The following is a 23443-nucleotide window of genomic DNA, read 5'->3' on the forward strand; positions in this document are numbered from 1 at the left end:
GCTCACCTGGTTTTAAGTGATATATGCTCCATATTTACTAGGTCACATGTTTTAAAACAGTATATTTTCATCCTGATGATAGCTGCCAATATTTGTTGTCATAGAAGAATATTTAAACACCTGTTGCACTTGCCAAAGAAAACACTGAGATTTTTAAACTAGACAGTTCATGTAGATTAGAAGAACTGACAATGGGTTATAAGTGCATTTGTTAAGGGGTGTTGGATAGGATGTCAATATGAATCTGAAGCTTGGGGGTTTATTCAGCCTTACTTACATTGTTATGTATATGCAGTCTGCACTCCGACTTTGAGCTGAATGAAATATTAGTGCAATATACTTTATTACTCACTGTATCTTACCCACAAAATTAATGTTCCTGAATGGATTTGTTTTTATCTTTTTATTTTAGTCCATGGACCTTTTCGGAAGAGAATAGCCACACCCAGGGGTTTTACTCAGATTGATGAGACTCGTTTGTATTTGTTACCCAAAGAGGTGCCTTTCTAATCCAGGGAGTGGTTAATTTAACCAGCAAATAAGCCATCCTGCATCTATTTCTTCCCAATTGCGTGCACCTAAATAAGAATAAGGACGTTTGATGCCAGTAGCCATGAGCCACTGGAACTTAACATAGTAAGGACTGGCTTCTTAGACCACAGCAGTGGAAGGATATTAGATTTCAGGAAAAGAGATAATGGCAGAGCCCAATTGTGACGCTGGCAGACCAGGTCATGTCAGAGTGCATTCAGGTCAATTCACTTGTGTATTAGTATAGATCAAAGCAATTAATATTTGGGGTTTTTAAATTTAATAAAACTAATGGGATGTTACATGCATTGTTTTCACTTATCTGTTCCTGTTATAATGTAATAGCTAACATTTACATTGTAAATACCTCTGTAACTAAATAACTCATCAGACATCAAAGAGGCCTTGGAGAATGCTAATGAAGGGCTTTATCATAAAAGGTGCTAATTCCAAAGCAAAACGGCCATTGTGTGTGATGACCTCAGGTCAGAGACTCAAAGTGCATTCCTCACCTATTCTCATGAAAGAAAAAGCCTATGTGGGTAGAGACACTGTCAACTGGCTTTCTGTGTGAAGACGCTATAAATATGGATTTAAAGTAAGATCCTTTTTCTCTGGACTGTTTGGACTGTTACAAAGAAGTGCACCAGATGCAAAGTGGAGATCCCCAGAGACAACCTGGGTACCCTGAAAAGACTTTCAAGAAACAGGCAGTTTATTACATCTGGAGTTACAAACTGTGATTCACCTTACATATGTTTTACCTGCTTTAATCTTTCAATAATTTTCATCTTTTTCTTAGCTAATAAAACTTTAGTTAGTTTATTATAGAACTGGCTGCCAGCATTGTCTTTGGCGTAAGATCTGGAGTACCAATTGATCTGAGGTAAATGACTGGTCTCTTGGGACTGGGAGCAACCTGACATAGTGTGATTTTAGGTTTAAGTAATCTTTTATCACAAAGTTCAGTTTGTCTGGGTGACAAGATAGACTGGAGAATCTGAGGGGACTGTCTGTGACTACATTGTAAGACTGGCATAGTGATCCAGGAGCAGGGCTGCTGAGAGCGGGCTCAGACCCCGGTGAAAAAAAGTGTTTGGGTCCCCCAGCAAAGGCGGACCGGCTAAACAGGGCCGATGGGGGGGGGGGGCCTGGGAAGCCGGGCCTCGGGCCCCCTTCCAGACCGCCAGGCCCCGGTAATTTGTACCGGCTTCCCCCCCTCTCATCGGCCTTGTCCAGGAATTCTCATTTGTTACGGGTTTGGTGAGATCTAATTATAGCAATTGGGGTGTTTGTCCTTGTTTTCTGACAATCTGCCCTTAGGTAGGCACTCTCAGTTTTGAACTACTCCAGACAGCATGACACCAGTTACAGCCTTGCTGCAAGGCCAGAGTTAGTGTGAAGACACAGGGACTTCCGCATAGAAGGCTTCCTGTAGATCTCCCCAAATCAGCCATGTTTGGGTATTGATTCTCTGTCTTATTCCTCTGGGAAGGTAAACCTTATCCCCACAAACAAAGGAAAATTTAGGAAAAAACCCTAAAAGTAGATCATTGGATGTTTTCTCCTTTGAACTTCCTTCCACAAGATTTAAAGTATACCAAAAGTGAGAAAGAGATCAGAACACCAAATAAGAATACAGTGTCAGTCGTGGCTTTTAGGGAAAACAATAAGGGCAACTAAAAAAGCAGAGCGAATCAATGTTAACTAAAGGGTTTAAGAGAGTTTAGGAGAAAGGATTTTACAAAGGTAGCAGGAGAAAAAATGTCATTAATTTAAATTCTCCACTTATTAATCAGGCCTCTTTATCTCAACACAACTCAAAAAAATCAGTGAGATTGAACTCTTAACTATCTTTAATAAGAAAAAGAAAGAAACGAAGTCTGGATAATTAGGGAGTAATGAAACCTTGTAAAATAGCTATTGATGGAGAGTGGATAAAGGAATACTTGAAAATTTTGAACATATGCAAGTCAGCTTGGTCATTGAATCGTAGAACTGGAAGGAACCTCGAGAGGTCATCTAGTCCAGTCCACTGCACTCAAGGCAGGACTAAGGATTATCTAGACCATCCCTGACAGGAGTTTGTCCAACCTGCTCTCAAAAAAACCCCAATGATGGAGATTCCACAGCCTCCCTAGGCAATTTACCCCAGTGCCTAACCACCCTGACAGTTAGGAAGTTTTTTCCTAATATCCAACCTAAACCGCCCTTGCTGCAATTTAAGCCCATTGCTTCTTGTCCTATCCTCAGAGGTTAAGAAGAAAAATTTTTCTCCCTCCTCCTTGTAACAACCTTTTATGTACTTGAAAACTGTTATTATGTCCCATCTCAGTCTTCTCTTTTCCAGACAAAACAAACCCAATTTTTTCAATCTTCCTTCATAGGTCATGTTTTCTAGACCTTTAATAATTTTTGTTGTTCTTCTCTGGTTTTTCTCCAATTTGTCCACATCTTTCCTGAAATGTGGGGCCCAGAACTGGACACAATATTCCCGTTGAGGCCTAATCAGCATGGAATAGAGCAGAAGAATTACTTCTCGTGTCTTGCTTAGAATAATTCTGCTAATACATCCCAGAATGTTTGCTTTTTTTGCAACAATGTTACACTGTTGACTCAGATTTAGCTTGTGATCCATTATGACACCCAGATTCCTTTCCTCAGTACTCCTTCCTAGGCAGTCATTTCCCACTTTGTTTGTGTGCAACTGATTGTTCCTTCCTAAGTGTAGTACTTTGCATTTGTCTTTATTGAATTTCATTCTATTTACTTCAGAATATTTCTTTAGTTTGTCCAGATCATTTTGAATTTTAATCCTATCCTTCAAAGCACTTTCAATCCCTCCCAGCTTGGTATTGTCCGCAAACTTTAAAAGTGTACTCTCTATGCCATTATCTAAATCATTGATGAAGATATTGAACAGAACCTGGGCCAGAACCGATCCCTGCAGGACCCCACTAGTTATGCCCTTCCAGCATGACTGTGAACCACTGATAACTACTCTCTGGGAACGATTTTCCAACCAGTTATGCACCCACCTTAAAGAAGCTCCATCTAGGTTGTATTTCCCTAGTTTGTTTATGAGAAGGTCATGTGATACAGTATCAAAAGCCTTACTAAAGTCAAGATATACCACATCTACCGCTTCCCCGCTATCCACAAGGCTTGTTACCCTGTCAAAGAAAGCTATCAGGTTGGTTTGGCACAATTCGTTCTTGACAAATCCATGCTGACTGTTATTTATCACCTTATTATCTTCTAGATGTTTGCAAATTGATTGCTTAATTATTTGCTCCTTTATCTTTCTGGGTACAGAAGTTAAGCTGACTGGTCTGTAATTCCCCGGGTTGTCCTTGTTTCCCTTTTTATAGATGGGCACTATGTTTGCCCTTTTCCAATCTTCTGGAATGTCTCCCATCTTCCATGACTTTTCAAAGATAATTGCTAATGGTTCAGATATCTCCTCAGTCATCTCCTTGAGTATTCTAGGATGCATTTCATCAGACCCTGGTGATTTGAAGACATCTAATTTGTCTAAGTTATTTTTGACTTGTTCTTTCCCTATTTTAAACTCTGATCCTACCTCATTTTCACTGGCATTCACTATGTTAGATATCCAATCACCACCAACCTTCTTGGTGAAAACCGAAACAAATAAGTCATTAAGCACCTCTGCCATTTCCACATTTTCTGTTATTGTCTTTCCCCCCTCATTGTGTAACGGGCCTATTCTGTCCTTGGTCTTCCTCTTGCTTCTAATGTATTCCTCTTGCTTCTAATTGCCTCTGAAAGTGCAGAGGGAGCTAGATAAGAACTTGTTCAGATTCCAATAGAAGTCAATAGCAGAGCTAATCAATTTCAATGGGAGCATGATTTGACCCAAATTTGCCAAATTGTGGGAGAATGTTCTGGAAAGTTATATAGAACTAAGGCGATCTGGGAAGACAGGATAAAAATAAGTGTAGCAGATGTCTTAGAGAGGAAAATAATAATCCTGGATATTGCTATTTTAAGTCCTAATAAACTACAAGATATATTAAGAGAAAATAAATCAGAAAGCAACTAGATGATGATAGAATCATGAACAATAGGATTGGAAAAAAGGATCAATAGGCATTACATGAAAAACCAACCCCTATCCCAGCAGCATATTGTTCAGTGATCTGTTGTACCCTCCCACACCCTCTAGGCTGACCCTTTATAGGGGCTTTTCCCCAGTATGCTTTTCCGGAGCAGGCCCTTCAGAACTGCAGTTGATTGAGTGTGCCATACTTAACGTGCTCATTTTGTACTAGCAGTGACTGGCTGCATCTTCTTCTTTTCCAGTTGCTAAATGTCTCTCTCTACCCCCACCTATTTTTTATTTTCTTATTGTTCCACAGATGGTTTTCTTAAAAGGATGGTACAATTCATTTCTTCAGTCTTAATTAATTTTGTAATTCTATTTTTCAGTTATAAAGAACAAAAGGTATAATGTTGTATTTAGGTAAAGTATTTGATACAGTCTCTTGCATAATATTCCTTTTAAAATTATTTTAATTATTTTCTATTGGGTCTGGCTTGTAAAAGAGCAGTGCCATGTTGAAACTCGCTTGAATGACCATAAAAGGTTAATGATAAATGGCAAAACATCAAGTGAGAGGGAAATATTTGGTGGTGGACTACAAGGAGTGATATGGAAATGGTCTTACTTAATTAACATCTTCATTAGTTATTTAGGTGCAGGAGTAAACATTATGTTAATGAAATTCACAGATGATACTAAATTGTAGGATGTTTCAAACAAAAAAAACAATTTGTATGGTGGGGGTGCTGAGAGCCATTGAACCAAACTGTAAACCTTGTATATAATGGAAACCACTTGAAGCCAGGGGTGTGGCAGCACCCCCAGTACCCCTTGTTCCAGCACCGAGGCAGTGAGGGTAGAAACATAATAAAAATAGAAGGTTTAAAAACATGGCCAGAAATCCCACCAAATAAGAAGCTGTTAAAAAAAAAAAGCAAAGTAATATATCTGAAGGAAAATCATCTCAACATATATATTCAGCCAGAAGGATAAACCTGTAAAACAGTAATTTAAAAAGAGATGTAGGGATGACAGTGGACAAAAAAAAAATAGACATGAATTAGAAATTCAGTGGGGTGGAGAAATGGCCAATGTAAGTTAGGGTTTTATGTGGTTAAACACTTCCTTGGCTGCACTAGAATTTCAGAACATATTAGTATGTATTAGCTAACACATGCTAACAACACATTTTATTCTTTTTAGTCTACACAGGCCTATGTAAATGTAACTGTTCCTTTCTGTACTCCTATGAGGAAGAGAAAATGAAAATATTTTTGCCCCTTCTTCGAACACCAGTGTCCCAGTGTTGATATTAGTATTGGCCTTCTGGCTTCAGAATTCTAAGGTCTTGAGCTTCCCACTGGAGGGGAAATCGGTGACTCAAAGTCTGGGTGTCATTCAGTGCCATTCACTTTATTTTAGGCTTGCCACATCTAAGAGGCAGAAAACCCTGCCACTACGCCTCCCACCTCCCCCCCAAAAAACCTGCCACTGGCCATGTCCCCCATCTAAAAAAGAGTCCTAGTGATGACTATAGCTAAATATTATTAAAATGATTTAGAAAACCATTTTATACACTGCAGGAGCGCGTGCACACACACACACACACACTGTATGTGTTATAATTGTCTTACCTTATCCTAGCATGGCACTATAGTCCTGGCTACATGGGTATGAATTGTAGAGCACTCTAATATGTCCCAAGTAAAAAAACAAAACAAAACAAACAAAGAAATAATAATAAAAAGCACATTAAATTTTTAAACCATCAAGGCAATACCAAAACCAGCCAAGTAGCAAACCCTATTTTGTTTACACGTATACGTCAGTCCTAGAACAGAAGCAGCACAGACAATATGTAGCAATCCCCTCTTTGAAAAATCTTATGTCATATACCAGTGCCTGGTTCCCAGGAAGCTACTATGCAATGAGAACCGCTTCTAGTATAGTGCCAGGGGTGAGAGTAAGGCGGTATGGGTCAGTACGGCGTACCCGTAAAAAGTAGCTGCCAGTACCGGTCCGTACCGCTGACTTTAAAGTGCTGATGCAACAGCGCTTTAATGTCGTTGTCCCTTCCCCGCCCCGCCAGCCACTGATGGGGGGGGGGGGATAAGTAGCTGCCCCAGGGCCATGATTTAAAGAGCCCTGGGGCTCCAGCCACTGCTGCCGCGACGCTGGAGCCCCGGGTGATGCGGGCCAGGCAGCGCAGATGGGCTGGCTGGGGGACACTAACCCCAGCCCCACCCCTTCCACCCGAGGCCCTGCCCCTTCCGGGAGAGGCGGGGGAGGGCAGAGCTGGTCCCATACTGGTAAGAGCTCCATTTTACTTTCACTCCTGTATAGGGTAAAACTTCTTCCTACTCACAACAGCTTTCTCTTCGCAGAACTTTGCAGAACCAAACTGCAACAATATGGTCTTTCTAAAACTTGATCGTATGCTCAAACAAACAAAAAAAACCCCCAAACTTGGAAGACTGTGCATAACAGCACCACCTAGTGACTTCTCCCATAACAGTATATGAGGGATTAAATACCTCTGCTTCAGGGCATAAACCTAACCAGTAACTGGCTAGAATCAGGAAGAAACTTCCCTTCTGTGAAAGTTGTTTGAAAGGTATCTGCTGTAGGGATTCGTGCACCTTACTCTGAAGCAATTGCTCCTGGTCAGTATTGAAGACAAAATAGTGTGGTAGATGAATCACTGATATGATCAATATGATAGTCCCTCTGTTCCTAATCCATCCACTATTGAGACTGATTTTGCACTTCATTTGATTGAGTGGGCAGCTATTGTAACCATTTAATATAGAACTGTACTAGTACATACTATTCAAAAGTTCATTATCTAGCATGCTCATGTTTCAATATGAAAACAAAATACCCACTTTTGGTCTACAATGATTTTTAATTTAAATTAAGTGTAAAAAACAGAGCAGTGTGTGTGTTTCCTCTAATAGACTACAAAATGACTTCTCTCTGAGAAGAGTGATTAGAAATGTAAAACTGCAGTACACAGAAAACAAAAAGACACAGAAAACAGACATCAAAATTACGTGGCAAAGTACAACACAATGCCAAACACTTTAGGCTTAGTGAAGTAACTATATTATGGACATATGTATTATGTTACAAAGGCTTCCTGAAATGAAATCATTCTTCACTATCGTCTGGAATCTCTCCATTTGTAAGTGAAAGGGAAAGTACCGTTCTCTCATTTTGTTTGCCTTGACTAGAACCTGTTATAATTCAAAGTGCAATTGCTCAATGTGGGCATTTAAAAATCTCAAACTTAGAACCTCCTCACAACATCCTATCCCTGCATTTAAGCTTTAAAGTTAAAATGAAGCTGTTTGTCAGAAATGCTCCCAGTTCCACGCGCAGGGCCAGGTAGGCAGGCAGAGCTTCAGAGTCTCAATGCGTGGATGAGACGATGGTGTAGAGAGGAGGGGTTTACATTCATTAGGAACTGGGGAAACTTCTGGAATGGGGGGAGCCTATACAGGAAGGATGGGCTCCACCTAAACCGAAGTGGAACCAGACCCCCTGCTGGCACTAAACATTAAAAAGGTTGTAGAGCAGTTTTTAAACAAGGTGATGGGGGAAAGCCGACTGCTGCAGAGGAGCATGTGGATCGGACAGAGACTTCTCTTAGGGGAGCGTCTAATGATAGAGAATCTCTAGGTTATAGTCAGGAGCAGAGGATGGAAGAGGATAAAGTAGGGGCCAGATCAGGTGATAAACATTCACATAAAAAAGAATCTGACACATCAGAAAAGGGCAGACAAATAAACAGTGATAAGTTTTTAAAGTGCTTGTACACAAATGCTAGAAGTCTAAATAATAAGATGGGTGAACTAGAGTGCCTTGTGATAAAGGAGGATATTGATATAATAGGCATCACAGAAACCTGGTGGACTGAGAGCAATCAATGGGACACAATAATTCCGGGGTACAAAATATATTGGAAGGACAGAACGGGGGGGGGGGGGGGGGGCGGAGTGGCACTATATGTGAAAGAAAATGTACAATCCAATGAAGTAAAAATCTTAAGCAAATCCGCATGTTCCACAGAATCTCTATGGATAGAAATTTCATGCTCTAATAAGAATATAACATTAGGGATCTATTATCGACCACCTGACCAGGACGGTGATAGTGATGATGAAATGCTAAGGGAAATTAGAGAGGCTATCAAAATTAAGAACTCAATAATAGTGTGGGATTTCAATTATCCCCATATTGACTGGGAACATTTCACTTCAGGACGAAATGCAGAGATAAAATTTCTCGATACTTTAAATGACTGCTTCATGGAGCAGCTGGTACGGGAACCCACAAGAGGAGAGGCAACTCTAGATTTAGTCCTGAGTGGAGCGCAGGAGCTGGTCCAAGAGGTAACTATAGCAGGACCGCTTGGAAATAGTGACCATAATACAATAGCATTCAACATCCCTGTGGTGGGAAGAACATCTCAACAGCCCAACACTGTGGCATTTAATTTCAAAAGGGGGAACTATGCAAAAATGAGGGGGTTAGTTAAACAGAAGTTAAAAGGTACAGTGACTAAAGTGAAATCCCTGCAAGCTGCATGGGCACTTTTTAAAGACACCATAATAGAGGCCCAACTTCAATGTATACCCCAAATTAAGAAACACAGTAAAAGAATGAAAAAAGAGCTACCGTGGCTTAACAACCATGTAAAAGAAGCAGTGAGAGATAAAAAGACTTCCTTTAAAAAGTGGAAGTCAAATCCTAGTGAGGTAAATAGAAAGGAGCATAAACACTGCCAAATTAAGTGCAAGAATGTAATAAGAAAAGCCAAAGAGGAGTTTGAAGAACGGCTAGCCAAAAACTCCAAAGGTAATAACAAAATGTTTTTAAAGTACATCAGAAGCAGGAAGCCTGCTAAACAACCAGTGGGGCCCCTTGATGATCGAGATACAAAAGGAGTGCTTAAAGACGATAAAGTCATTGCGGAGAAACTAAATGGATTCTTTGCTTCAGTCTTCACGGCTGAGGATGTTAGGGAGATTCCCAAACCTGAGCTGGCTTTTGTAGGTGACAAATCTGAGGAACTGTCACGGATTGAAGTGTCACGAGAAGAGGTTTTGAAATTAATTGATAAACTTAACATTAACAAGTCACCGGGACCAGATGGCATTCACCCAAGAGTTCTGAAAGAACTCAAATGTGAAGTTGCGGAACTGTTAACTAAGGTTTGTAACCTGTCCTTTAAATCGGCTTCTGTACCCAATGACTGGAAGTTAGCTAATGTAACGCCAATATTTAAAAAGGGCTCTAGAGGTGATCCCGGCAATTACAGACCGGTAAGTCTAACGTCTGTACCAGGCAAATTAGTCGAAACAATAGTTAAGAATAAAATTGTCCAACACATAGAAAAACATAAACTGTTGAGCAATAGTCAACATGCTTTCTGTAAAGGGAAATCGTGTCTTACTAGTCTATTAGAATTCTTTGAAGGGGTCAAAAAACATGTGGACAAGGGGGATCCAGTGGACATAGTGTACTTAGATTTCCAGAAAGCCTTTGACAAGGTCCCTCACCAAAGGCTCTTATGTAAATTAAGCTGCCATGGGATAAAAGGGAAGGTCCTTTCATGGATTGAGAACTGGTTAAAAGACAGGGAACAAAGGGTAGGAATTAATGGTAAATTCTCAGAATGGAGAGGGGTAACTAGTGGTGTTCCCCAAGGGTCAGTCCTCGGACCGATCCTATTCAACTTATTCATAAATAATCTGGAGAAAGGGGTAAACAGTGAGGTGGCAAAGTTTGCAGATGATACTAAACTGCTAAAGATAGTTAAGACCAAAGCAGACTGTGAAGACCTTCAAAAAGAGCTCACAAAACTAAGTGATTGTGCAACAAAATGGGAAATGAAATATAATGTGGATAAATGTAAAGTAATGCACATTGGAAAAAATAACCCCAACTATACATACAATATGATGGGGGCTAATTTAGCTACAACAAGTCAGGAAAAAGATCTTGGAGTCATCGTGGATAGTTCTCTGAAAATGTCCACGCAGTGTGCAGAGGCGGTCAAAAAAACAAATAGGATGTTAGGAATCATTAAAAAGAGGATAGAGAATAAGACTGAGAATATATTATTGCCCTTATATAAATCGATGGTACGCCCTCATCTCGAATACTGCGTACAGATGTGGTCTCCTCATCTCAAAAAAGATATACTGGCACTAGAAAAGGTTCAGAAAAGGGCAACTAAAATGATTAAGGGTTTGGAACGGGTCCCATATGAGGAGAGATTAAAGAGGCTAGGACTCTTCAGCTTGGAAAAGAGGAGACTAAGGGGGGATATGATAGAGGTATATAAAATCATGAGTGATGTGGAGAAAGTGGATAAGGAAAAGTTATTTACTTATTCCCATAATACAAGAACTAGGGGTCATCAAATGAAATTAATAGGCAGCAGGTTTAAAACAAATAAAAGGAAGTTCTTCTTCACGCAGCGCACAGTCAACTTGTGGAACTCCTTACCTGAGGAGGTTGTGAAGGCTAGGACTATAACAGAGTTTAAAAGAGAACTGGATAAATTCATGGTGGTTAAGTCCATTAATGACTATTCGCCAGGATGGGTAAGGAATGGTGTCCCTAGCCTCTGTCTGTCAGAGGGGAGATGGATGGCAGGAGAGAGATCACTTGATCATTGCCTGTTAGGTTCACTCCCTCTGGGGCACCTGGCATTGGCCACTGTCGGTAGACAGGATACTGGGCTAGATGGACCTTTGGTCTGACCCGGTACGGCCTTTCTTATGTTCTTATGTTTTTCTCATTAACAAAGAGCAGTGGAGGCCATAGTGATTTCACAAAGATTAAAGCTTCTGAGATTTTGTTTCCCAAAGCTCATACAAAGAAAAATCCTATTAACTTCTTGTATTATTAATGTGTCATGTGATATATTTGATTTCACAGATCAGTATTCATTTTCTGCTCTGTTTATAATTTTCAGAAACACAGTTATTGTAAATGCTAATAAGATTTTTTTTAATGACAGGAATTTCGATGACTGGGAAATAATAATTACCAAAAGATTTTGGTTCATGCATTTTAATGATGTAAATTTCAATGTACCCTATTAAAGCATTCTGCTTAGGAGTTATCTAAAAAATTGTATTCCAGATGGGTTTGTTTTCTATTATAGAGCAAATTGTTCCAGCTGAAAGATGTTGCATATAAGAAGTCAGTAGTCATACATGCAGGTTATTTCTAGAAATATTTTGCAGAACAAAAAGTTGTGTATCTATTCTCTGCTTGCTAAGAAAGCTCTATCACACTTCTTTTGTGCATTTTCCAAATAGTACCAGATTACATGTGTTTTCAATATAAACTACTGCTGCAGATATTGTATGATAATGTAGTTCTGTCTTGAATAGTTTAAAACCCAACCTGCCTAAGCTCTGTCCTACTGCCAGAATAATTAAATAACAAAATAATATGTTCTGTAAAAACCAAAAACAAATGTGTCATAATAAGATTCCACAGCTTAAGTCATTTTGGAATGTCATGTACAATTCATAAGAGGAAAAATGTTTTAATATAGCCTATTGATGCATGAGGTTTAGATACAGGACCATTAATTACAAAGCTGTACAAGACAGCTGGTCAAACACTGGGAAAAAAGTGTGAATTTCTAATGAATACCAGGGCCTCCATTTCATTAACTCTATTATGCATCTGAAGAAGTAAGCTGTAGCCCACAAAAGCTTATGCTGAAATAAATTTGTTAGTCTCTAAGGTGCCACAAGTACTCCTGTTCTTTTTGCGGATACAGACTAACATGACTGCTACTTTGAAACCTAAAATTTCAGAGGTGACCTGAATGATTCAGTCCAGTATGCTTATTTGACACACTAAATGTCTGCTTTTAATGTAGCTTCATTTGTCTGGCTCTTGTCTGGTCTTGTTTTTACAAAGTTTAGGTTATCCAGTCAGTTAAGAGAAAGAAAACCAAAAGTGTCTGTATTGTTCTGTTTCTAAAATGATTTGTGATAAAAGAAAACATTGATACAGATGATACATTCTTAAAGGATCCAGTTTTTTAGAAATTTTAAGTGAAACTAATTAACAGAATTTCTGGTAAATACTCAGAAAATTAATTCTGTACTTGGAGAGTAAGTGTGTAAATTTGATGAGGATGTGCTATATTTTTTTAATAAAAAACCCCAAAGAGACTGAATCCCTTCTTTAAGTATAACTTATAGATAGCGTGGGAGAGTGGGAATCAGCTTACCTATTTGCGTATACCTGGTTTTACCACTGATTCACTGTTGAAGTGGGCACTGGCTTAAACATACTTTGGCAATGTATATCTTTTTGTAAGCCAGATATAATAATTGTCCGCCATACAGAAGTGATGCAAACATTAATGAATGGATTTAAACATATTACGAAATCCAGGGGTGAAAGGTGCTAAATAATTTCCCTACATTAGGCAAAATATTTAACCCTTCATATAGCAACATTATTTTTATGTGGAAATGAAAGCTTTTTAGCTGCAAACGCTGTATCTTAGTTTTACAGTAAGCAGACAGATCAGACAATGACCTGTTTTACACCTTCATTAAAACAAGATTTTTTCACAGTGTTTGCCTGCAGCAAAAATATGCTCTTGTGTCTCCAATCCAGACCTTTGTAAACTCTTCCAGTAATAGGAAAAATCAAAATGTTAATTCCAGAAGCTTTTTACACAGAACCATTGGGTTTAAACAGTGCAGAAAGTCAAAGGACTGGTATCCTGCCAAAAATATTTCTCTCTATCTTAGCACAATAGACTTTTCAATATTGTCTTTTGAACATGAAGTTACACAGAATGGGCCGTGGTAGCGCCCAATAAACATGGGCTACATCAGGGGTTGGCAACTTCTGGCACACGGCTCGCCAGGGTAAGCACTCTGGTGGGCCGGGCCAGTTTATTTACCTGCCGCGTCGGCAGGTTCGGTCGATCGCGGCTCCCACTGGCCACGGTTCGCCGCTCCAGGCCAATGGAGGTGGCGGGAAGCCGCGGCCAGCACATCCCTTGGCCCGAGCCACTTCCCGCCGCCCCCATTGGCCTGGGACGGCGAACCATAGCCAGTGAGAGCCGCGATCAGCCGAACCTGCTGACGCGGCAGGTAAACAAACTGGCCCGACCCGCCAGGGTGCTTACCCTGGCGAGCCGCGTGCCAGAGGTTGCTGACCCCTGGGCTACATCTTCCTACTTGTACCAGTCATTAAACAGAGGACAATCTTTTTGCATGCCATGGAGACATATCCCCTGTGCCCAAAAGATACAGTGGAAATATATAAGAAGGTAGATTACTACTGGTGTGGAATAGGTACAGTTATTTAACAGTGGAAATTTTGGGCCTGATTCTCCACAGACTTTTACATTGTGCAATCATTTACACATGTGCAAAGTGAGTGTAAAATTATAATTATTTTGCACTCATTTTTTAGACATTTAGACAACTACATGTTCAAGGAAGATGAGACTCAGATACAAAAGATCACAATGTAATTTTAACTAAATTAAATATAGATGGAAAGTACTCTGTATTTATAGAAACCATCATTGAGTTATACCTACCATAGGTACTGGAACTAGAGGTGCTGGGGCACCCTCTGGCTTGAAGTGGTTTTCATTATACACAGGGTTTACAGCTTGGTTAAATGGCTCTCAGCACTCCCACTAAAAAAAAAAATGTTCCAGCATTCCTGATACCTACTACAATCCACTTTGGGAAGGACCCATCTCTAGGAGGAATCGAGTATAGAACACTGATGAGATGGGAGGAGGGAGGGTAAGAAAAGAAATACAAAGTAGATTAAACAGGTCTACAGGATATAGTGAAAACTTTTTTTTAATGCCATGCAATCCAAAACTGACTTATGAAAAGGGGACATAGAGATGAACATGTTGACATGGGCTGCTGAATAGTGGGTGAATTTCACCCAAGTGCAAATCATCACATAATTCTTAGCATGAGCCAATGTGGTCCAGAGACTTAGCCAGAACTCAGAAGGCATAGGTTGAATTCCCAGCTTTACCTCTGATCTGCCGTCGGCAAATCAGTTCACCTCTATTTCCCCTGCCACACTCTATGTGTTTTGTCTATTTAGATTGTAAGTTCTTCTTGGCGAGGACTGTTTCTCATTGTCTATACGGTATCTAGTACTGATCTTGATAAAGGCGTTTAGGTCCTACCATTAGACAAATAAATAATAATTAAATGTTAGTGGTGCATACCATCTTATGTGCATCGAGGTGAGTTCTGCTCAGTGTGACTATAATGTAGGCATTTATAATACCTCTGAAAAATGTTATGTATGTTCCTGTATATTTTTAAATGAGAAAACTGAATGAATAAAAAAAAAGTTAGAAAAATAACTTTCATAAGAAAGGAAGCAGGGAAGATGCCTTTATTTGGTGTTTATTTGGACTTTTCTGTGAGATTCACTCCTATCCTATTTATATCCCATCATACTCTTCTTAGCTCAAACCTGTGCAGCAGCATTATAGAAAATCTTTTGTTTTTTCCCCCTGCTCTCTCTGAGGATGAATATAATAAATTCTGTTGGTTATAATGCTTGAACACTTGGAGTGGGAGGATCAGCAGTGAGTGTATTCAGAAATCTGTAGACTGTGCTGCAAGTGGACTGCAATGATTAAAGAGACATTGAGATTCTCCAAGTGTCTTGAAGTCAGATCATGGTTTCACAAAACATGCATTTTCCAGGGCCAGGATTATATAATTTAAAGCTAAAAGTGTACTTTTTGAATAAATCACACAGAGGATTGTAATATCTGATTGCTTTTCTCAGCTTCTGGATGATCTGCTTCCGGAGTGGGGGGAGGTTTAATTAAATACTCAGATAAAAATTTGAAACTGCCTACTTCTAATAATTATGTGCTGTTTGCTGAATTGGCAGGTCTAGGTCTTTTTTTCCCCCACCCTTTCCACACTGTTATCTAATCTTGCATAAATTGATACAAAATATTTTGAACTTTTTATCACAAATATTCTTCAGGGCTAAATATATGTAGATTTGATTCAAATGTTAATTTAACCATTTGGAAGGTCAAAATTGTATATTTTATTTTATTGATATTATATATTCTCATAGTTGAAGATAGCAGTACAGTTAAACAAATCTGCTTGACATTTTAAAATGTTAACCAGTATACTTTATTGTCTGGTGTAATGGATAGACTTGCCAAAAAATACCGGTAAATTTTATTTTTACTTACTTGAGCGGGGATAGTACTGCATGAATAATAATATTTTACTGAAAATTAACAATGTTCAAGACTATAAGTAAAAAGATTGCTTACTAGTAAAATTTACAAACTGGAATCCTATACACAGTATTTAGGATCCAGATTTTGCCTAAGGAAGACCAGTTAACTGAATGAAAGGAAAGCCCTGCAAAATATATAAACAGGGGAACAATAGTCTTATAATAGGTGGCCTGGGGAGGGGCCAGGTAACCCTTGTAAATGGCTGGATTGAAGCAAAAAGAGTGTCCTCTTTTTAGTGCTTAGTGAGGCAAGTGGAAGGAAAACAAACAAACAATCTCTAGCTGTAGTAGCCCAGGGTGGGCAGAGAAATTGCTTTTGTTTCTGATGTTTAGTTTGAGTTTTGTGTCTGAAGAAAAAAATTGTGCCTGGAAAGATATGCGGACATGGTAGAGATTCCTTCCTGGAAGATCCAATTTGAGTAAGGGGAAATTGAGGCAGCTGCTAGCCTGAAGCTTGACAAGGCAGGTAGCACTGCTACAGGCCTAAATAGTTGATAAAGGTATTTGTCTTCTCATGTTGTACAAATTTAGTAACATCTTTATGAGAATTACAGAACTCCACTCAACAAAAAATCTTAACACAATTTCCAAATTACATGTAGCCTGGAAAAATTGGATAGATGAGTTGTAGGCGGTGGAGCTGGGGGAAACTAGTTGGTGCCTTTTTCCTTGTGATTCATGAAAGGCTTTGGGTGCCTTCATGCAATCTGGCTGGGTGTGGGGATCCACCTGCTGTTGTGCTGAGAGATAGCTACCTGAGGGGTTTGGTACTTGTCATTAGCAAAGCATTGTGAGAGACAGCCCAGGCTAGAGAGTTAAGGGGGCACAGCTGTACCCCAGTTCTGGGTTTACCATTAGTTAGGTCCATCAATGGCTATTAGTCAATATGGTCAGGGATGCAGCCCCATGCTCTGAGTATCCCTAAACCTCTGACTACCACATGCTGGGACTGGAGGACAGGAAATGGATCACATGAGAGTTGCATTGTTCTGTTCATTGCCTCTGAAGCATCTGGCATTGGCCACTGTCAAAAGGCAGGATACTGGACTATGTGGACAATTGGTCTGATCAAGTATGGCTGTTCTTATGTTCTTATGGACTACTTTTGAAAGGGCAGGTACTTGGTTATTTTTGAAAATCAGCCTTCTCTATGGCATCTCATATTGGGAATCTCAAATCACTAGTCACTCCTGAAAATCTTGGTCCATAATTACCTGCTGATTTGGAAAGAAGGCCACTAAAACAGGGCCAAAGCTCGGATATGGCTGAAAAATTCGCTGGCAAAACAAGGAAATCATTAACTGAAATATGTTAAGTCCATTTTCGAAATCAGTGGTAACCAAATTGAAAGGAAACACCTCTTTAAAAAGAAGCGGGATCATTGTTTTCCTAACTCTTAAACACACTTTGTCTACTTATGTGGGGAACCCAAGACGTAGGTGCTATTGAGAGCTAATGTAAAGAGCTTGCAGAGGAAACCATTTGCAGTATACAGCACGTTTTATTATTCTTACAAAACATAGGAACTATGCTCCATATTCTCGAGTGCCATCTACCTCAACTATTAACTATTTACATATACATAGAGCACTCTTTAACAAGGACAAGGTATGTTTATTGACATATTAGGATTTCCTTGGTTCAGATCCACTTTTAGTAACTTATTGGAATAGAAGTGTATGAGATACACCTTCAGTGACTTTGAGCCAACTCTCAGGGAAGTTGACAACATAATCAGTTCTGAGGCAACACCAAGTTTATTCCTTTGGTAGAAAATATATTTTTTCTCTTTACATATTGCATTGCATAACAGCAGTAAGTAAATGTATTATGTTCTTTATCTGCTTCTTTCTGAGCTTTGAGTATTGGCCACTTCCTGGGGCTGATTACCAGAGAGTGAACCAACGGTCTGATCTCATAAGGTTAATCCTAGATTTCTATTTTAAAGTGGCTACCATAATTCTGTATATGACCATGTGCGATTGTTAGGCTGTACCCCTCATTCCCCGAGCCAGAAACACAATGCATATAGGAAATTACACACTGGGGGAAGCTGGTATTCTGGATGGTTTGGGGTGGCTACAGCTGAATCCTAGGCAAAGAGCAAGTGGATATGCAGAGTCTGTTAGGGATTGTGTGCAGTTCTACTTCTACTGCTGGTTAGTGGCCATGATGGCGGAAATTGCTGAAGAACCTTATGAGTCTGTAATGGAAACAACAGTAAACAGAACTGGCTATCCTTTTATATGTGTACTTAGAATTTTTTTGTATTGTTTCAGTTAGGAATGTCTAGTGGGACAGAGCTCACTCCCACATGTGCAAGGCTTACCTCCTTACCAGGTGTGATAGTGTCTCACGGCCTGTCTATGTAAAATGTGGGTGCCTGCCTATCTTTTTGAACCAGGAGCACGTTTTCAGGTTTCTGAAGGTTCTTATTGCTTACTGTCCTCCTCTGCAGAACACTTAGAAGCAATTGCAGTTCAAAGCAGATGAAAAGGAAGACCAGGAGTCTACCTAAGGAACCTGCAGTAATGCAAATTGTGTGGTATTATCTAAAATTAAGGCTCTGATCCTGCTCCATTGGAAGCCAATGTCCCAAACCCAATTGACTCCCATGGAATGGACCATTACACTTCACCAGCCCCACCAACCAAAATACACCAATTAAACCAAAAGAATGTAAGGCAAATGTTGGAAGATTTGTGCCTCAAGATAGTACATTACATAGACTTTAAAAATGTCCTAAAATGCAATATTCTTGACAAAAAAGCTATAATATAAAGCAGGGGTTGGCTTACCCTGGCAAGCTGCGTGCCAGAGGTTGCCGACCCCAATATAAAGAAAATTGCACAATTAGATTTATAAAAACAGGCTCTTTCTTGCTTTTCTGGGGTGGAAAGTATAAGTCAATGCATCTTTTAGATACCTGAATTCGATGCAAGTTGTTACTCTAGTATATCTACCCCCAAACCTTGGAAAAATTCAAAATCTCCTACAATTGCAGAGTAATAAAAGGAAACTGCACATCATTATTCAATGTAAGTAAAAGTTCATTTGAACAAACTACAGATGATATTTCAAAATATCCATATGAATTTGTGGAAAGAAGCAATATGACCAAACTTATCTTGATCGAATCAACTTCACAACAAAATGAACAAAAATAATAATTAAGGGGACCAAATGTGCCATATACAATAATCAACAGGTTCACTTTTTTCAGGAATGGGAAATATTTGGGCAGCTGGGGTTATGGCCTGTCCATGTAAATGAATTATATTATTGCTCTTATCCTCCTCCTTGCTACCCATGCCCTTTCCATGGCCAGGCTGTAGCTAGCTCTAATGTGACTAAGCAGAGGAGTAAGACCTTCAGTCCCTATGTATAGCTGTGTTAGGATTCCTCCTCAGACAGTGGTTTTGGACATGAGGAGACGTATCATGTGGATAAGGAGTTGCAGTTGGAGCCTTGACTCTGCCCCCCAATATTCTGTATAGTGGAGCTGAGCAGTGCAAGCAGGGAAACAAATATGTACCATCTAGTAAAGTGCTGCACAAATTACTTGCCCTATTAGTAAAGAGGGGCTTGGGGACAAATTGTGACCATGAGTCACCATTACAGTCTGCTTATACTCAGGATATTGAGCAAAGGATTTCTCTAGCCGTTATAATTAACTAAAATCACTTGTTCTGAGTTGGCTTTAGTTAGATTGGAAGCTCTAAGGGAAGGGATGATGCCAACCATGTTTGTATATGGTCAACAAGGTCAAGTTCTTTCCCCAGAAGAAGAAGAAGAAATACTGCAAGTAAGGAAGATTTGATGCTTCTTCTGCTTTGCTTTTATAAAGCAAAAGCTATAGATATTTGGAATTTGCTCATTCATTTTGTCATTGTTCTTGGGGAAACTATGCTGGGAACAATACTGAAAAGAGACAACTACACTGTTTAAGGTTGCAGATTTCATATTAACCAAGCCATTTTTAGTGGAATTTTACTTGGATTCAAACCAGACCAAACTAGTAGTTTCTATGTCTATAAATTTGCAGAGGTTCACTTGAATCTGTGCCACTTACAAATCTTAGCACACCTTTCAACAAAACCTGGGTTGACTTGATTTTTTAAATGACACCCTAAAACAGGGGTCGGCAACCTCTGGCACGCGGCTCACCAGGGTAAGCACCCTGGCGGGCCGGGCCAGTTTATTTACCTGCTGATGCGGCAGGTTCGGCCTATAGCGGCCCCCACTGGCCGCGGTTCACCATCCCAGGCCAATAGGGGCGGCGGGAAGCCACAGCCAGCACATCCCTTGCCCGCACCGCTTCCCGCTGCCCCATTGGCCTGGGAGGGCGAACCGCAGCCATTTGGGGCCACGATCGGCCGAACCTGCCACGTCACCAGGTAAATAAACTGGCCTGGCCCACCAGGGTGCTTACCCCGGCGAGCCACGTGCCAGAGGTTGCCGACCCCTGCCCTAAAACCAGAAGTTTTGAATTGCTAAATGACACCACAGTAATGAGTTTTGTAATGCAGTTTCATACATCTAGTATTTAGGCTTTAATTGCACTGAATTATCAGTTAATGTTACAATCCTGGAACATTAATGTATTAAGTAAGTAAAAATTCTAGAATTGCTAATTCCTTGTATTTTGTAGCAAACATGATCCATATTTCTTCCCCAGGAAGGAGAGCTTGTTCATTTTCTATTAATTCTTATTATCTACCTCCACACGCTGTGCAATGCAATAAATAAATAAGAAATTATTTTCTTGCAAAAATACTTTTGGTCAATGGAAGCAAATGCTTAATTGAATAAACTCTTTTGCAGATACCCAATTAACTGTAACTCCCCTTCTCCCCCCAAAAAACATATACTTCATCTTCTGTACAAACAGGGGAAAAAAGAAATCCTGTCACTAAAATACATATTTGATTTATTTCACAAAATGCATTTATCAGTTCATGTCACAGCGGAATGGATTGATTCCTCCTTTTTGAGTCAGCATTTCTTGCATGAAAAAACAAAACTCCTTTTTTCTTTGAATCTTGAAATAAGAGACTTGACCAAATGTCAGAAAATTGTTTGTGTGTATTTTGTATTTAAAGTAATTTTTTTTCCAGTTCCAAGGAGCCCCACAGTTGGGTCCACCATTCAGCCTGAGTAGTAGGTTTGGGGTTTTGTCAGCAAAGTTCTCTCTTCTACATGGATATTGGGCTACATTTTCAAAACACAACGTATAGTGTATTAGCAACAATTTATTATATGCTTCAGTAGTAATTGAGTCTAAACAAACCTTTCAGTCACCAGGAGCGGTCCGTCCATATAGGTGAACTAGGCAGCCGCCTAGGTTTCCAAGTTAAATGGGGCACTAAATGCGAGGAGAAAAATCAAATAAAAAAAATGGAAAAAAAAAAGAAAAAGATTTAAAAAATACAAAGAAAAGTAACAGTGTTAATGCTTAATAGACTATGAAAGTGATGACATCACACTCCAAGCGAGTAACTGTGAGGAAGAGGATTACTTTCCAAACAACCGGTGTCGGATTATAACGTTGAGAAAGGTCATTTTGTTTCTGTGTAAATGCTGTAACTAACTGTTTTAATAGGTAAGTGAGTGTATGTTACTAATCATTGAACCTTTAAGCAGTGAAAAGACATGTTGGGATGGATGCAATGTGGTTTAAATTGCCAACTGTGTGGTGTGTCAGCCATCCCTTAATGCTATAATGTTTGCAGTCGGGAGCACAGTACATAACAATATTCAAATGCCCCATAGTAGAAAGAGGAAAAAGAAAACCCTCAGGAGCTGAGTATTGTAAACCAAAGGCTGAGAAGGAGGACCAAGCAAAACAGCAGGGATCCTTCCTGAAATATCTTCTCTTTAATCCAAATAAAGATGAAAGCAGTTCACAGCATCCAGATGAAGGAATTTTACTTGGAGAGGAGGTTAGCTCACATCTGCATGGAAGCAGTTTGGAACATCAAGATGAAGGTATATTACTTTGAGATGAGGATAGCTCACACCCACAAAAAAGCAGTTTGGAAACTCAAGATGATGGAAACTTACTTCTAGATGAAGGCAGCTCGCAGCATCAGACTGATATGGAAGTGGAGAAAATTCATTCACCTTCAGAGACACATGCAGAAATTGAAGTAAATGAAGTAGAAGAAAGAAAGGATGAGGAAGTTATAAACAAGTTACAGTATGAGGACCCAGCTTCATGGCCCAGATGTGATGCCAGTGTGCGGCAAATTCTCGTGGAACATGGACCCGAACAAGTTCATGAATTTCCCTTCCCTAAGGATGGAAATAAGAAAATTCTCTGCTCAGCATTACAAGAGGAAACTCATTAATGGGGAAGAAATTCGCTGAAACTGGTTACAATATTCAGTGTCAAAGGACTCTGTGTTTTGCTTTTGCTGGAAGTTGTTTAGAAGTCAAGCAATTGGTACATAACTTCCTGAAAATGGTTCCAAGGACTGGAAAAACATCTCTTCAATTCTATCTTCACATGAAAGAAGTACAGAACATTTGGAATGTTTTCAAAATTGGAAAGAACTTGAATTACGATTGAAAAAAGGAAAAGCTATCGACGAAGAAAATTTACGTGTGATCGAGGAAAAAGAAGAATATAGGCAACAAATATTAGAGCGTCTGATTGCTTTAGTGAGAGTTCTCAGTGGGTAAAATGTAGCATTCCATGGTCGTGGTAGAAATGAAAAATTATACAATCCAGGTAATGGAAACTTTTTAAAATTTGTTGAATACCTAGCTTTGTTTGATCCAGTCATGAAGGAGCCTCTAGGTACAATAACTGGTCATGAAACACAGATTCATTACTTAGGAAAAAAATATGCAGAACGAACTGATTCAAATCCTACCAAATGCCATTAAAAAGAAAATTGTAGAAGCTGCCCATTCTGCAAAATACTTTTCAATAATACTGGACTGTACACCAGATGTGAGTCATGTTGAACAAATGACGATGATCATTCATTCTGTGGATATGGAAAAGTCTGCAGATGAAGATAATGTTGAAGTGCTCATAAAGGAGCACGTTTTGGGTTTCATACCACTGCAGGAGACAATTGGAGCATTTATGACTGAAATTATTCTACAAGAGCTTGAAAAAATGTCATTATCTGTTGAAAATTTATGTGGCCAAGGCTATGATAATGGGAGTAATATGAAGGGTAAAGACAATGGTGTGCAAAGGAGAATGATGGAAATCAATCCTAGGGCCTTTTTTGTTCCTTGCAGTGCGCATTCTCTGAATTTGGTTGTCAATGATACTGCTAGGTGCTGTTTGGAGTCAAGCAGTTTCTTTGACCAGGTGCAATGTGTTTATATGTTTTTCTCAGGCTCAACACGCCATTGAGAGATTCTGACTCGCCATATGAATTCTCTAATTGTGAAACCACTTAGTCAGGCAATATGGGAGAGTCACATTGATGCTTTGAAACCTCTTCACTATGAACTTGGAAAGATTTATGATGCCCTAATTGAAATTTCTGATAATACTACTGTCATAAC

Source organism: Terrapene carolina, unplaced genomic scaffold (genome assembly GCF_002925995.2).
Source record: "Terrapene carolina triunguis isolate 2854851 unplaced genomic scaffold, T_m_triunguis-2.0 Scaffold48, whole genome shotgun sequence".
Classification (NCBI taxonomy): Eukaryota; Metazoa; Chordata; order Testudines; family Emydidae; genus Terrapene; species Terrapene triunguis.